This window comes from Vespa velutina, chromosome 2 (genome assembly GCF_912470025.1).
Source record: "Vespa velutina chromosome 2, iVesVel2.1, whole genome shotgun sequence".
Lineage (NCBI taxonomy): Eukaryota > Metazoa > Arthropoda > Insecta > Hymenoptera > Vespidae > Vespa > Vespa velutina.
The window spans coordinates 6,706,479-6,719,084 of NC_062189.1; the positions used below are offsets into that span (position 1 = coordinate 6,706,479).

Sequence of the window (12,606 nt, forward strand, 5' to 3'; positions counted from 1 at the left end):
AATTCGTACGAACGAACGCCACTCGTAGATATGTTTCAAATTCATGAAATTACTTTTGTATTTTCATGGATCCCTTTTCTTTTTTTTTTTTCTTTTTTCTTTCTTTTTTCTTCTATTTTCCATGAGTTGATTATCGACCAAACGAATAACGAGAAAACTCATTCGAGTCTGCCGATGTATTGAAGGAAAGAAACAAATTCTCGCGTTCGTAGCTCGGCTTTAGTTCATCATTACGATGATTCATTTTGATCGTCAATGTTAAAAGTACTCACATGGCGCGCCGCCGACAAATGTAACGACGACGAAGAAAATGATGACGAAGAACCGACTAAGAAAACAAGCGCCTCGCATGGCCTCATTCCGTATTGTACAAACAGAAAGCAGAGAGAGACTATACATTTGTGAGTGCGTACGATGATTATGTTCGGCGGCAAGGTCGTTCCTATAAGAGTTGTATATGTATAATACGCGATTAAAGCAAAACATTCGCAATGAAGTCCACGGATTCATTCTCTTCTCATTCTTCACGAAAGGAAGGATCAAAGTCTAATTCATGTCGTTTTATCACTTTCTCTCTCTCTCTCTCTCTCTCTCTCTCTCTCTCTCTCTCTCTCTCTCTCTCTCTCTCTCTCTCTCTCTCTCTCTCTCTCTCTCTCTCTCTCTCTCTCTAATATCTCGACGAAGTAAATACAATTATATAATTACGTGTTAAGACATAAGTTTTAAGAAAATGTAAGAAATTCGATAACGGTCAGCCATCGTTTCGGATTGCTAGGGATTTAACGATTTCCGATAAAGTGAAAGTCAATTAATTTTCGTTAGTTACGAGAAAAATCTTTTAACCAGAACGAGCTTCGAATTTTCTCTCTCTCTCTCTCTCTCTCTCTCTCTCTCTCTCTCTCTCTCTCTCTGTCTTTTGTTTCTTTGTTTCTTAAACCACAAAGTTTAGATTTTCAATTTCGTCGAAGATAAATCGTACTAACGATCTCGATCACGTCTCGGCGTAGACGTAAACTGTCGACAGTGGTATCTCGGTGCTTAGTTTGATCAATAAAAAGTTCGTAATCAAAACGAAATGACAGAGCGAATTTTAAAAGCAACGGGAAAGTATTAATCGCGAGAAGGACTTGTGATAAAATGAGTCGATAATACTATGACTCACTATATAACGCTCTCGCTAATCAGTATAAATATAAACGTATATATGTTGGCACACGTATTAATATACGTACAATCACCTGCTCTGTTTCATCTACAAACTTTGCGAATCAACGAATTATAATTGTTTAAAATTATCGTGTTAGCAATGATCGTTCGAGGTATTCAACGTTCGAATTCTCCAATGAGATACTCTAGAAGATAAGGCAAGGGTCGAAGGAATTTCCGGAATATCCATGGCACACTACCAAACTCTCTATCTCTCTCTCTCTCTCTCTCTCTCTCTCTCTCTCTCTCTCTCTCTCTCTCTCTCTCTCTCTCTCTTTCTCTCTCTCTCTCTCTCTATGTGTGTCTCGAAACTTGTCTACGATCTCAGTGGACGTAAATTCCAGGACCACTTGTGCGGGAAAACTGGTTTCGATCCCCGCCCACCCCATTCTAATTTTTTAATAGGATGATATTATCGAACGAAAAAAGAATATAGAGAAAATGGATGGCGAAGCTTGTAAAGAATTATATGGGAAAGCTTTTCTTAGAGGGTGATGACTGTATCCTTTTAAATATGTTTGATATATTTCGAGAAATCGTACGATAGCCGACTTAACTACGAAGTTGCTATTCGTCAACGATGTTATAAAGATAATCTTATTTTTTTTAATGAGAATAGTATCAGTTTTTCTCTTTCTTTTGTTTTTTGCTTTTATTCTAAATAAGATCAAACCGAAATACTTTACTATGATTAATATTCGGTAACATAGATAAATATATTTTGATATCTGTTATTGATCCCTATATTCAAGCGAAACAATTTAGAAAATATTAGATAGAGTAATATAATCGGTTACTGACGATGAACAGTGCAATGATAATTTTATTTGTTTGTATTCGTTGAACGGTATGGTAAAAAAAAAAAATAGATATTTTCATTAAGTATTAAAAATAACTATTAATTTATTTTCAGTTTCTTGAATTTTTATCCTGGCATAGTTTCGAAATAGCTCATGGATGAGATTAAATCCATCAACGTTTACCGAGGCTGTCCTGCGGCCGCTAGAAGCTCTTGTTATCCATCCTGAAACTGCAGGTCAATATTTCATAGTACTTTTTCCTCTCCTGTACTAATAGTGAAACGTTACATCGATAACGTACGGTTTTAAAGGGTGCAACGTTCTGCAAGCGAAAAAATAGCTTTACAACTGATATGTAAAATTCGATTACGGGATATGGCTTTTTACAGGATATTCACTGGCTCGCGAACAAATGAATTACATGCCCAGCTTCGTTTTGCGTTTAATAAAAGAATCAACGACGGGGAAGAGAAAAAATTAAAAATTATATAAAATTTCACCTCTTGAGGAATATGCATATTAATTTTCATATTTTCAATATACAATTGTGATAATTCAAACGAATAGCTATAATTAAATAACGTTAAATCGAAATGAGACAAAGAAGTTTCTACATTTAACGCAACTGTTTTTACATGTTTTTGTAACTACTAAATTTATCTTATTTCGTTTAATATGTATGTATCGAATAAACGCGATAATTTTGAAAAAACGTATCTTCCTTTTTTTATCGTAACTCTTTTGTGTCAATCGCATTATCTTTCTCAAGCTCGAGGAAATCTGTGGAAAGTCGGCACGAGCCATAGGAAGAAGCTTCAAAAAGTAATCGTTATGCGTAGCACGATAATCGACCATAAGTCGATTATATTACGTACGCACGATGAGCGTTATAAATCGTGTCGATGTGGTATAATGTCCGCAACGTGACGATATTATAAATTCATCGTCTTCTCAACCACCCGACATATTCCTTATATATATATATATATACATACTGCTCATTTTTCTTTTTCTGTAAAATATTAAACGATCAAGATAGGAGTATTTAAAAATGTCTGAATAAGTATGCTAGCTAGTTAACGTTCATTTCTTCTCATTTTATTCTTCGTTCCCTCATCTTTTTATATTTTGTCGAAGGTACGAAGGTAATATAAGTGAAAAATGGAAAACGAAAAGATCAACCACATATATGTATATACATACATACATATATCAATCATGTTTCCGTTTCCTTTTTCTTTTCTTTTTCATGTTAAAGATTTTAAGTTGGTTAATTTCCGTTCTCGATGCAACGAGAAATCGTATCATTATTTCATTTTCTTTTCATTTCCGTTATTCGAAGAAATCGGTTGTTGAACTTTCCAACGTTAAATCGTTCATAAACCTGAAAGATTATTCGCATCATTACTTCCTTTCTCTTTTTCTATGTAAAAATTAAAATACTAGATGAAGCAAGAAGAGAAATTATCGATTTTACATACTTCTTGTTTTCTTTTTAATTTTTAGATTTGAGATTTTTCGAAACGTCAAAATTCACTTCAGTGATTTTAAACATCGAAATATTTAAATCGATCAAATTTATTACGAAAACAAAAGACAAAAATAATGTTATTCGCTAGAAAGCACAAATTTTTTAACTGAAGATGAAGGAAACGTAAAAATAGTGAATTTATGAAAGGAAATCGAGAACGACGATGCGGTAGAAACTTTCAAAAGGGACAGTCTAAAAACTTTAGTCAAAACTAATTCCTTGAAAGCTTGTGTAGAGGATTCGCGAGGAAATTCGAATGGTTACTTTTTACAATTTTTTTTATCATAAACAAAAAAATGAAAGAGAAAGAGAGGGAGAGAGGGAAAGGGAGAGAGGGAGAGAGAAAGGGAGAGAGATAAGAGCGAGAGAGAGAGAGAAAGAGGGAGCAATTAGAAAATATGGGAATTCAATCTATTTATGTAATATTCGTAATGAATATTTTATGTATATTCTACTCAATATTGCTTATTATTACTTATTAATGCAACCATATAACAAATGTACAAGCTCTTATGTTCATATTTTATAGTTTTCGCATTTTACACTTAGCTTTTGCCATTTCTATGTTCAAATATGCCAATTTGCAATTTACACCATACCACGTTTTCGTCGTTATCGATTAATGAACTTTCGAGTATATACCCCCTAGAAACTTCAACAAACACTTAGCCTTAATTTATACACGATACGTAGGATAGGTACGGAAGTAAGTTAGAGAGAGAGAGAGAGAGAGAGAGAGAGAGAGAGAGAGAGAGAGAGAGAGAGAGAGAGAGAGAGAAAGAGAGGGAGAGAGAGAGAGAGAAGGAAAGGGAGAGAGAGAGAGATGAGAGCAAGAGAAAAAGAGAGGGATAGTTGTACGAATATCAAACTTAACCATCTTAGTTTTTGTTATCGACGACTTCAAGATTACGAAAATTGATGGAAAAAGTGGAGGAACTTTTTCACTGATCTCCTATTTGAAAGTAATTTTCTCGTGTAACATTTAAAATTCTTTGCCAAGACCCGTCAGGATATCTCATAAGAAGTCTCCGCAGTCTTGGTAAGCCAGCCGATATAAATTCAAAGTAACTCTCTCGGAATACCCTTTTCGCCGCACGTACTACCGCCTCGAGAGACAGCGTATTAGGTGGCCGTACTACATAATGCGATAGTTTCGTTCGTCTATTACAGTGACGCGTGATGAGATGCGTGATCTTCTCGCCCGCACGTTTCATCGTCTCTTTATTATTCCTATCGTTCGATGGATTTAGCCCCTCCTCTATCCTTCTAATCCCGCAAGAGATCTCCTCGTTATACATTTACTATTCACTAAGACTTTCACCGAGTTCAGTTTCGATTTTATCTCGATAAAATTAGACGTAACTCTCGAAGTTACGCTTTAAGGATCGGTATTCCCTTTTACGGAAAGAATTCGTGCTATTTGCTTAAGGATCTAGCGAATTTTGAGATACTTGGAAATCCTCGTGATCTCGAAAGCCAAAGGAAAATCCCGAATGCGATCCTCGTTGTTTACACATCGAAAATGAGGTTCTACATACGACTTGAGAAACGTGAAAATAACAAGTGAAAGAGTCAAATAGCAAAAGAAAAAAAAATAGAAAAGAAAAGAAAAGAAAAGAATTGAGAAAAATAAATTGAAGCGAAAAAAAAAGCAAAAAAGAAGATTGGAAGAGTGCTAAACAAATTTCCGATATGTTACACACGTTATGGCGCATTCGATAGAAAGGATTTCGGATACGCGAACCCGTTAAAATATGTGCGTTCACGAATGATAGACATACAATCGTAATATCGATGTATAATCGCATTATTTGAGATCGCAATATATATGCGCCGGCACGATTAACGCTTGCGTATGGTCTTTCGTTGCTTTATAACTATAAACGCATTGTAAACGAACCACAACCGGTGGATTGTAACTCCGAAAATCGTACGATTTCATCTATCCTTTCCATTTTAACAATACCCAATTAAAATTCGTCACTTTCAGGAATTAACGAAAAATCGATGATCAATCGATGCGATCACGATTTTTGAATAATTCCAATTTATTCGTAACTAAAACGTATATGATATACAATCGTGCATTGTGAAAATTGTGTGTTTAAATACTTCTTTGCTTCGTTTATCCTCTTGAATTAAGTTTTTTCAAGATCTACACATTATATCGTATGGTAAATGAAAGAACAAACATAGATAAATTTGATATTTTCCCAAGAAATAGATACGTATCTAAATATATATCTGTATGCATATCTATATCCGTGCATATACTATATATACAGATAAATATGTATATAAATACATACACACACATACACACTTATAAAACGTTGATACATATGAAAAGCTGAGATGTTGTTACAGGATTTTTTTTTCATAAGACATGAAATATCTATCCATCCGAGCAAGTATGTATCCATCCATCCATTTATCCATCCACCCATCCATCCTTCCTTCCTTCCTTCCTTCCTTCCTTCCTTCCTTCCTTCCTTCCTTCCTTCCTTTACATCCTCCTATCCTTACGATACGAGATTGCACGAGGGAAATAGTGCTGGCGCAATATAGGATACAGAATATTTCTATTCGTACATACGATTACACCATTGCATTCAACGTTGCATTATTTTTAAAGACTAGACGAAAGAAAAAACAAGAGGAAAAAGAGAAGAAGTGAAGAAGGATAAAAAAGAAAAAGAAGAAGAAGAAAAAGAGAAGAAGTGAAGAAGGATGAAAAAAAAGAGAAGAAGAAGAAGAAAAAGAGAAGAAGTGAAGAAGAATGAAAAAGAAAGAGAAGAAAAAGAAGAAGAAAGATAAGAGAAGAAGTGAAGAAGGATGAAAAAGAAAAAAAAAGAAGAAAGAGAAGAGAAGAAGTGAAGAAGGATGAAAAAGAAAAAGAAGAGAAAGAAGCTTATCGAGAAGACGGTTTAGTTATCCGACTTATGTATGTACTGGTAAATACAAAACGTCGTATTCGATTCCCTTCGAAGATAAGAAGGTAACGTGCGCGCGGGCGCACATGGCTTACAAGTCGGGAGTTGGACGAATGAGAGAAGAACGAGAGAAAAGGAAACGACTTACTTCTTTTCAAGGGGAAGGGAGAAAGAAGCGCGTTCTCTTTCAACTTCGTGACACGAACCATTACCTCGCACACGTCGACGTAGTCAGGGTAGGTAGGTAGAAAGAGAGGGAAAGAGGGCGAAAGAGAAAGAGAGACGGAGAAGAAAGGAGAGAGGGAGAGACAGACAGACAGACAGAGACAGAGAATATACATGAAGTGGTGGCTGCGAGCCGCTGCTTTTCACGACACGCACGAACGTCCGGACTCCGAATGGATTTTAAAAGGCAGTGAGTCAGACGATTCTTCTCGGAAAGTTGATACTATTCCAGCGTGAATGGAAAGAAAACGTCGACGTAATTATGCGTCAGTGATTCCTCTTCTTCTACGAAGGGCTCTCTCTCTCTCTCTCTCTCTCTCTCTCTCTCTCTCTCTCTCTCTCTCTCTCTCTTCCGCTCCTTCTCTCTCTTCCGCTCTCTCTTTCTCTCTCACTTTTGCTTCTACCTTATCTAAGGTGGCACATAGTCTTACAATAATTTTCGATCGAGGCATAACGTTTAGCTAAAATAAGTAGAATTCTACTTGAACGAGAACTCTTCTTACTTTATCAAAAGGAATAAATTCGTAAGTCTTGAAATTATTCAATTTTCACTTATATAGAGCTCTCTACTAAGGAATCAATTCAAGTTTATATTCGATTTCGAGATGGAGAGGAGAAAAAGAGAGAGAGAGAGAGAGAGAGCACGTCGTTTGAAAATGAAGTTGATGTACGAATGAATGTATCGAGAAGAGTATTAGTCATGGAGCCATAAATATGTGAAAAATGTTTGCCTTGATTAATTCATGGTGTAATACGTTACTCATATATATATATATATACAGATATATACAGATTCATGCATTATGAAATCATCATCACGCTTAAAATATACTTTTCCAGATTATCCGATCGTTGTAGTGAATTCCTATAAATACAAACGCTTTATACAAATACATTTACTGAATCAACAAATCGTTAAATATATCGTTGAACACATCGAAACAAATTAATCGTGTATTCGTGATAAAGGATCATCCTTTCTATCAATCTTATTGTCAGGGAAAATAAAAAATAATTATATTTATCCGATCATAAATAGATAATATTTTCTATTCAAGAGAACAGAGTGTCTTTCGTAACAACAGCAAGGTAGATATAGAGTATTACAAGGTAGACACACAAAATATCTTGAAGTCTTCTCCCGTGACACATATTCGGTTTCTCGAGCCGCGTAACTACGTTCTATGCATAGCTTTTGGAGACAGATTTATAGAGATTTTGTGTCCTGTAAAAAAATCCACCTTCTTTTCCTCTTTCATCTCTCCTTTCTCTTTCTCTTCAACGCGGAGCTTCTTTCTTCTTTTTTCAGGATAGAAGTCTCCAAGGACGCGTTAAAACCCAACGTTGACGTACGGGCGAACAAGAACGCGTACGCGGCCTGTGGACGATCTGCATAAAAAGGTTCGTCGTCTCGTAAAATTTCAAAGCGTCAACGAAAAGGAGGAAAGATCACTTTGGTAAATTTGACATATAATATTTTTTCGACGTATGAGATAATGACTCGCGAAGGCAAAAATATAATCATACCGTTCTTTTTTCTCGTCATCGTCATATATTTATTTTTCTTTTTATTTTTCTTATTTACACCATAGACGAACGACGAAAAATCGACTGTTTTCTTTCCTAAAACGTTCGAACCGAAGACGTAACAAAATAAAGGTATCCACGTGCATAGGTAAATCTCTTCCCGAAGCCTTTATCCTGGCATATCAGCGTCTTCTCTCTCTCTCTCTCTCTCTCTCTCTCTCTCTCTCTCTCTCTCTCTCTCTCTCTCTTTCTCTTTCTCTTTCACAGACACTTTCGTTGGATGCATTCGCCGAGACGACTTGACATTTTTCCAAGGGTCACGTTCGAAACTGATTTATGTCGACGGGATAACGACGGTGGAATATGTGAAAAGTCGTAAAAGAAATTCGATCTGCCAAAAGAGAAAGAAGAGGGAAAGGGTGGAGAGGAGCTCAGAGAAAAGGAGAGATCGGTGTCGCCGTTAAGCGTTATCGTTCGATAGCACTAAAGTGACAAATCTTCGTGAAAAATCGGTGAACCGGCCAATTATGGGCGCGTTCAACTGGATGCTTCTTTCTGGTCATAGTTCCGAAACTTTATTATCCTTACTACGAGCTTCGATACTTTGCTTTTTTTTTTTCAATGCGGTAAGAATCAACGAGCGAAGAAAAAATATTAGCATGACCCAGGCTAAGTCTTATCGTAGCTTTTAGTTGAATCGTTTTTACGTTAAAAGGAAAAAAACTAAATCTATATATATATATATATATATATATATATAAATAAAAAAAAAAATATATATATAGATTAATCGATTTAACCTAGTTATTATAATGAAAATTAAAAGCAGTGAGATTAAATTCTTTTAATAATTTTCATCAGCTCGTCCATGGCTCAATGACGATACACTCGACGTGTATATATATATATATATATATACATACACACACACACATACGTAGGTCGCCTTTCGGAGCACGGACCTGGATCCGGTTCTCCTCTTCTCGTGTCGAAGGAGAGAAAGACGGATAGTACTTTGTGCAGGGAAGAGCGAGGGGATATGAGTATAGCCGACTCGATCGCGATCTTAAGGATCGTTGACCGTGACGATTCCCTACTCGCTATACTCCTTCGATTATTCCTCGCACATTTCTTCGTCGATTTATACGTGCATGTATCTCCTTTAACGTGAACTGCATCGAATTGTTAAGTAGACCACAAGATCTTCGAAGGTGTAGCATATCATTATAGAATAAATTCAAGGCGTATCAGTAATCCGACCATGATAATGCATTTCTATGCATTTCTATGCATTTATGGATTTTCATAATAAAATTTGAAATATCGTATACGTTCGATGTACGATTTGAAACGTAGATAAGTTATTGAAATAATTAGAAAATTTCTTTCCTCTTATACATAGACGAAGATTGTATTATATAATTTTTTTTTTTTAACATTCGTCTCGGAGATAATATCTATGTACCTAAATTTAAGAGCAAAGTAATGCCAACAAAATTTACATTCTATCTTATATTACGGAGAAACAAACAAAAGGATTTCCTCTCTCTTTCTCTTTTTCTCTCTCTCTTACCCCTTCTGTCACTCTTTCTCTTTATCTTTCCGGCATTTTTTATAACAGAAATCTTAAATACACAATTATTCGTATTCCATTTTAACAAGGTATAGATAAAATGCGGTTACGTAAATAACAAGAGTAAATCGATTCGCGAGTAGAGGGATATAAAGAAAGGAAAAAAAAAAATGTATTCGTTTTTTTGATACCGCCGAAAGTAACTCCCTCTTGAACTCTCCCTACGACGAGCATTTCTTTTTCTCCCCTAACCTCGACCTACGACCACAAGGAAATCCTTCCTTTGCTCAACGTAACTTTCAACAAACGAAACGTGCAAAAAACTAATCACGTAGCAATCAATGGGATCGAATAGTAATCGACTTTAAAGACGAAAAAGGCACGAAACGAACACAGGAACGCGAACGACGAGTACCAAACGAAAACTTCGGAAATCAAACACCGTGCTTTCTGTTAAAAAAGAAAAAAAAAAGAAAGAAATAAAAAGAAAGAGAAAAGAAAAACAATGAAAATACTCCAAATAAAATCCAAGTTGATGATCGAGTTCGATACATTGTAAAAACGTTTACTGAAATGTACTAAACAATATGAATAGGTCATGCTAGACGATAAACGACGTTAACGATAACAACGTTTTCAGGGGGGAGGGGGTGGGGGAAGAGAAAAAGAGAACAAAACGAATTTTCCAGTGGTCATCGACAAGACGAAATTCTTGCGGATACGTTAGTATCATTCGTGGTCATCATGGTTACTTAATGGTCATTTCGAGAAAGAAAAAAAAAAGAAAAAACAAAAAAAAAATAAAAAGATGAAAATAGAACATATACATAAGTTTTCAATATAAATAAATATAAATAAACATTTCCGATTTTTTTCTAAAGTACATAGACGCACGATCCTTCACGTATAAAATCTCTAGCTCACTTAATTCATTGTATTCAATCGTCGCGAGTTTTTCAGATTATCGTACGAAATTAAATGCATTAGGATCTATAAAAAATGGAAAAGAAATAGAAAGGGTAGACAATAGAAGAGTAAAGGATTAGTTCTTCGCTGGAACCTTCCTTCCTTCCTTCCTTCCTTCACCATGCTGCACGAGATTCCATTCCAAAGTAGTCCCGTTCACACGCTGCAAAGGTAGGATCGAGTCGGGTTACGACCTCGTGTGACACGGACACGGACACGGCCACGGCAAGACAAGGTAGGCCAGCTTTTCAAAGTTGACTCCTTGTTCGCGTGCCCCAAGGAAACCTCAACGATGTCTTCTTGCCGACGAAGGTAAGGAGAAGATATCATGAAGAAGGGAGTAGGATAGAAAGAGTGAGCAAAAGAATGAAAGAGAGAGAGAGAGAGAGAGAGAGAGAAGAAGAAAGAAAAAAAAAGAGAAGAAGAGAATCATACGGTTAGAGTTCCATACAAGGTGACTTCTCTCGGCTTCTTCTTTCTTCTTTCTCCTTTCTATCCTTCATTTATCAGTCTTCTTCTCTCGTCTAACTCTTTATTTAGTATCATTAAATACCGTTTCAACGAAATCAAGGTCTCCACTTTTGCGAGATCGTTAAAATCACTGGGAAATATCATGGTGGAACACTCACCTTGAAAGAATATAAATAATCCCGGAGAAAAAGTTTCGTATCCTTTGACCTCTTCTCTCTCTCTCTCTCTCTCTCTCTCTCTCTCTCTCTCTCTTTCTTTCTTTCTTTCTTTCTTCCCTTCGTCCTCTCCCTCTTTCTTTATATATCTCCCTTTTCCTCTCTATCTCTCTCTCTCCCTTTCTCACTCTTTTTCTTCCTTTTTTCTTCTTTCTTCCTTGTTCACAAGGAACAACGCTCCACGCGCACCAGCTGCGAGACACCAAAAAGCACGACCGTTGAAAAACTCTTAGGAAAACTCGTCTAAAACTTGGCACTCTATCTATCCATCTATCTCTTTCTTACTTCGTTTCTTCTGTCAAAAAAACTTGCTGCGGGCTTATCTGACACACCGTATCGTACTATCCACCTCGTGCTCCAAAGCGCATCGCCTTGAGCTAAGATCGTTCTAATGGTAGAAAAGAAGGGGAGGAAGAAAAGAAGAAGAAGAAGAAGGAGAAGGAGAAGGAGAAGGAAGAGGAGGAGGAGGAGTAAGAAGAAAAAGAAGAAGAAGAAGAAGAAAAGATTAGAAGGAACGCTCGAAATCACGTGGTCTCGCGTCGCGTTAAACACAAAAGCGACCGTTCGAAGAAGTGACGCTAAACTTTTGAAAGGAAGAGGGAAGGGCTACGGGGGATGGGGGAGGGGGAGAAAGGGGATTAGAAGAAAATGAGAAGATTTGCCAAGGGGAGTAAGATTATTTTTCCTACCTCTTCTTTATTTTTTTTCCCCTTCTCTTTTCTCTCTTTCTATTCCTTGGAAATATGATAATTTGTGCATAGTCACATGGCCCGCGCACTACGTTAATGAAAAAAAAAAAAAAAATAAAAAGGAGAAAACTGCACTCTTTCTTCGTAAACTTATGGAAAAAAAAACTTGGAATAAATTTAATGTAAAACTTTTTCGGAATTGGATAAACTATAAGCGTAGCAGAACTCGATGGACAACGCGCGAAGAAAACGCATGCGGAGATAGAGGACGCGTAAACGCGCGGAAATTAAGCGACGCGCACGCGACCCACGCGCGATCGAGACTCGGAAAGACTGAAAGCGGAGCGTCGATCGAGCCTCACGCTCGCGATCGGTGCGCTCCTCTCGGTAGACCGGTGTACTAATTCTGAGCCTTCCAAGGAGTTTCTTTCTCTCTCTCTCTCTCTCTCTCTCTCTCTCTCTCTCTCTTT

At 36.6% G+C, this 12,606-nt stretch overlaps 1 protein-coding gene across 9 annotated transcripts in view; it reads right to left on the reverse strand.

Annotated features, from left to right (window-relative positions):
• The window catches only part of LOC124957665, a 241,037-nt gene extending 228,564 nt beyond the window's left edge, over positions 1–12,473 (reverse strand). For 3 of the 9 annotated variants that reach the window (XR_007103702.1, XR_007103703.1, XM_047514781.1), the window contains exons 1-3: positions 12,137–12,473; positions 11,197–11,835; positions 10,720–11,057 (exon numbers count right to left, since the gene is read on the reverse strand). The gene's annotated coding sequence lies outside the window, so the exon portion shown is untranslated. Of the gene's footprint in view, positions 1–272; positions 2,237–10,719; positions 11,058–11,196; positions 11,836–12,136 lie in introns of those variants that run through there. The other 6 variants (XM_047514784.1, XM_047514778.1, XM_047514782.1 and 3 more) reach the window with 4 other exon arrangements.
• Positions 12,474–12,606: the final 133 nt, after the last annotated feature.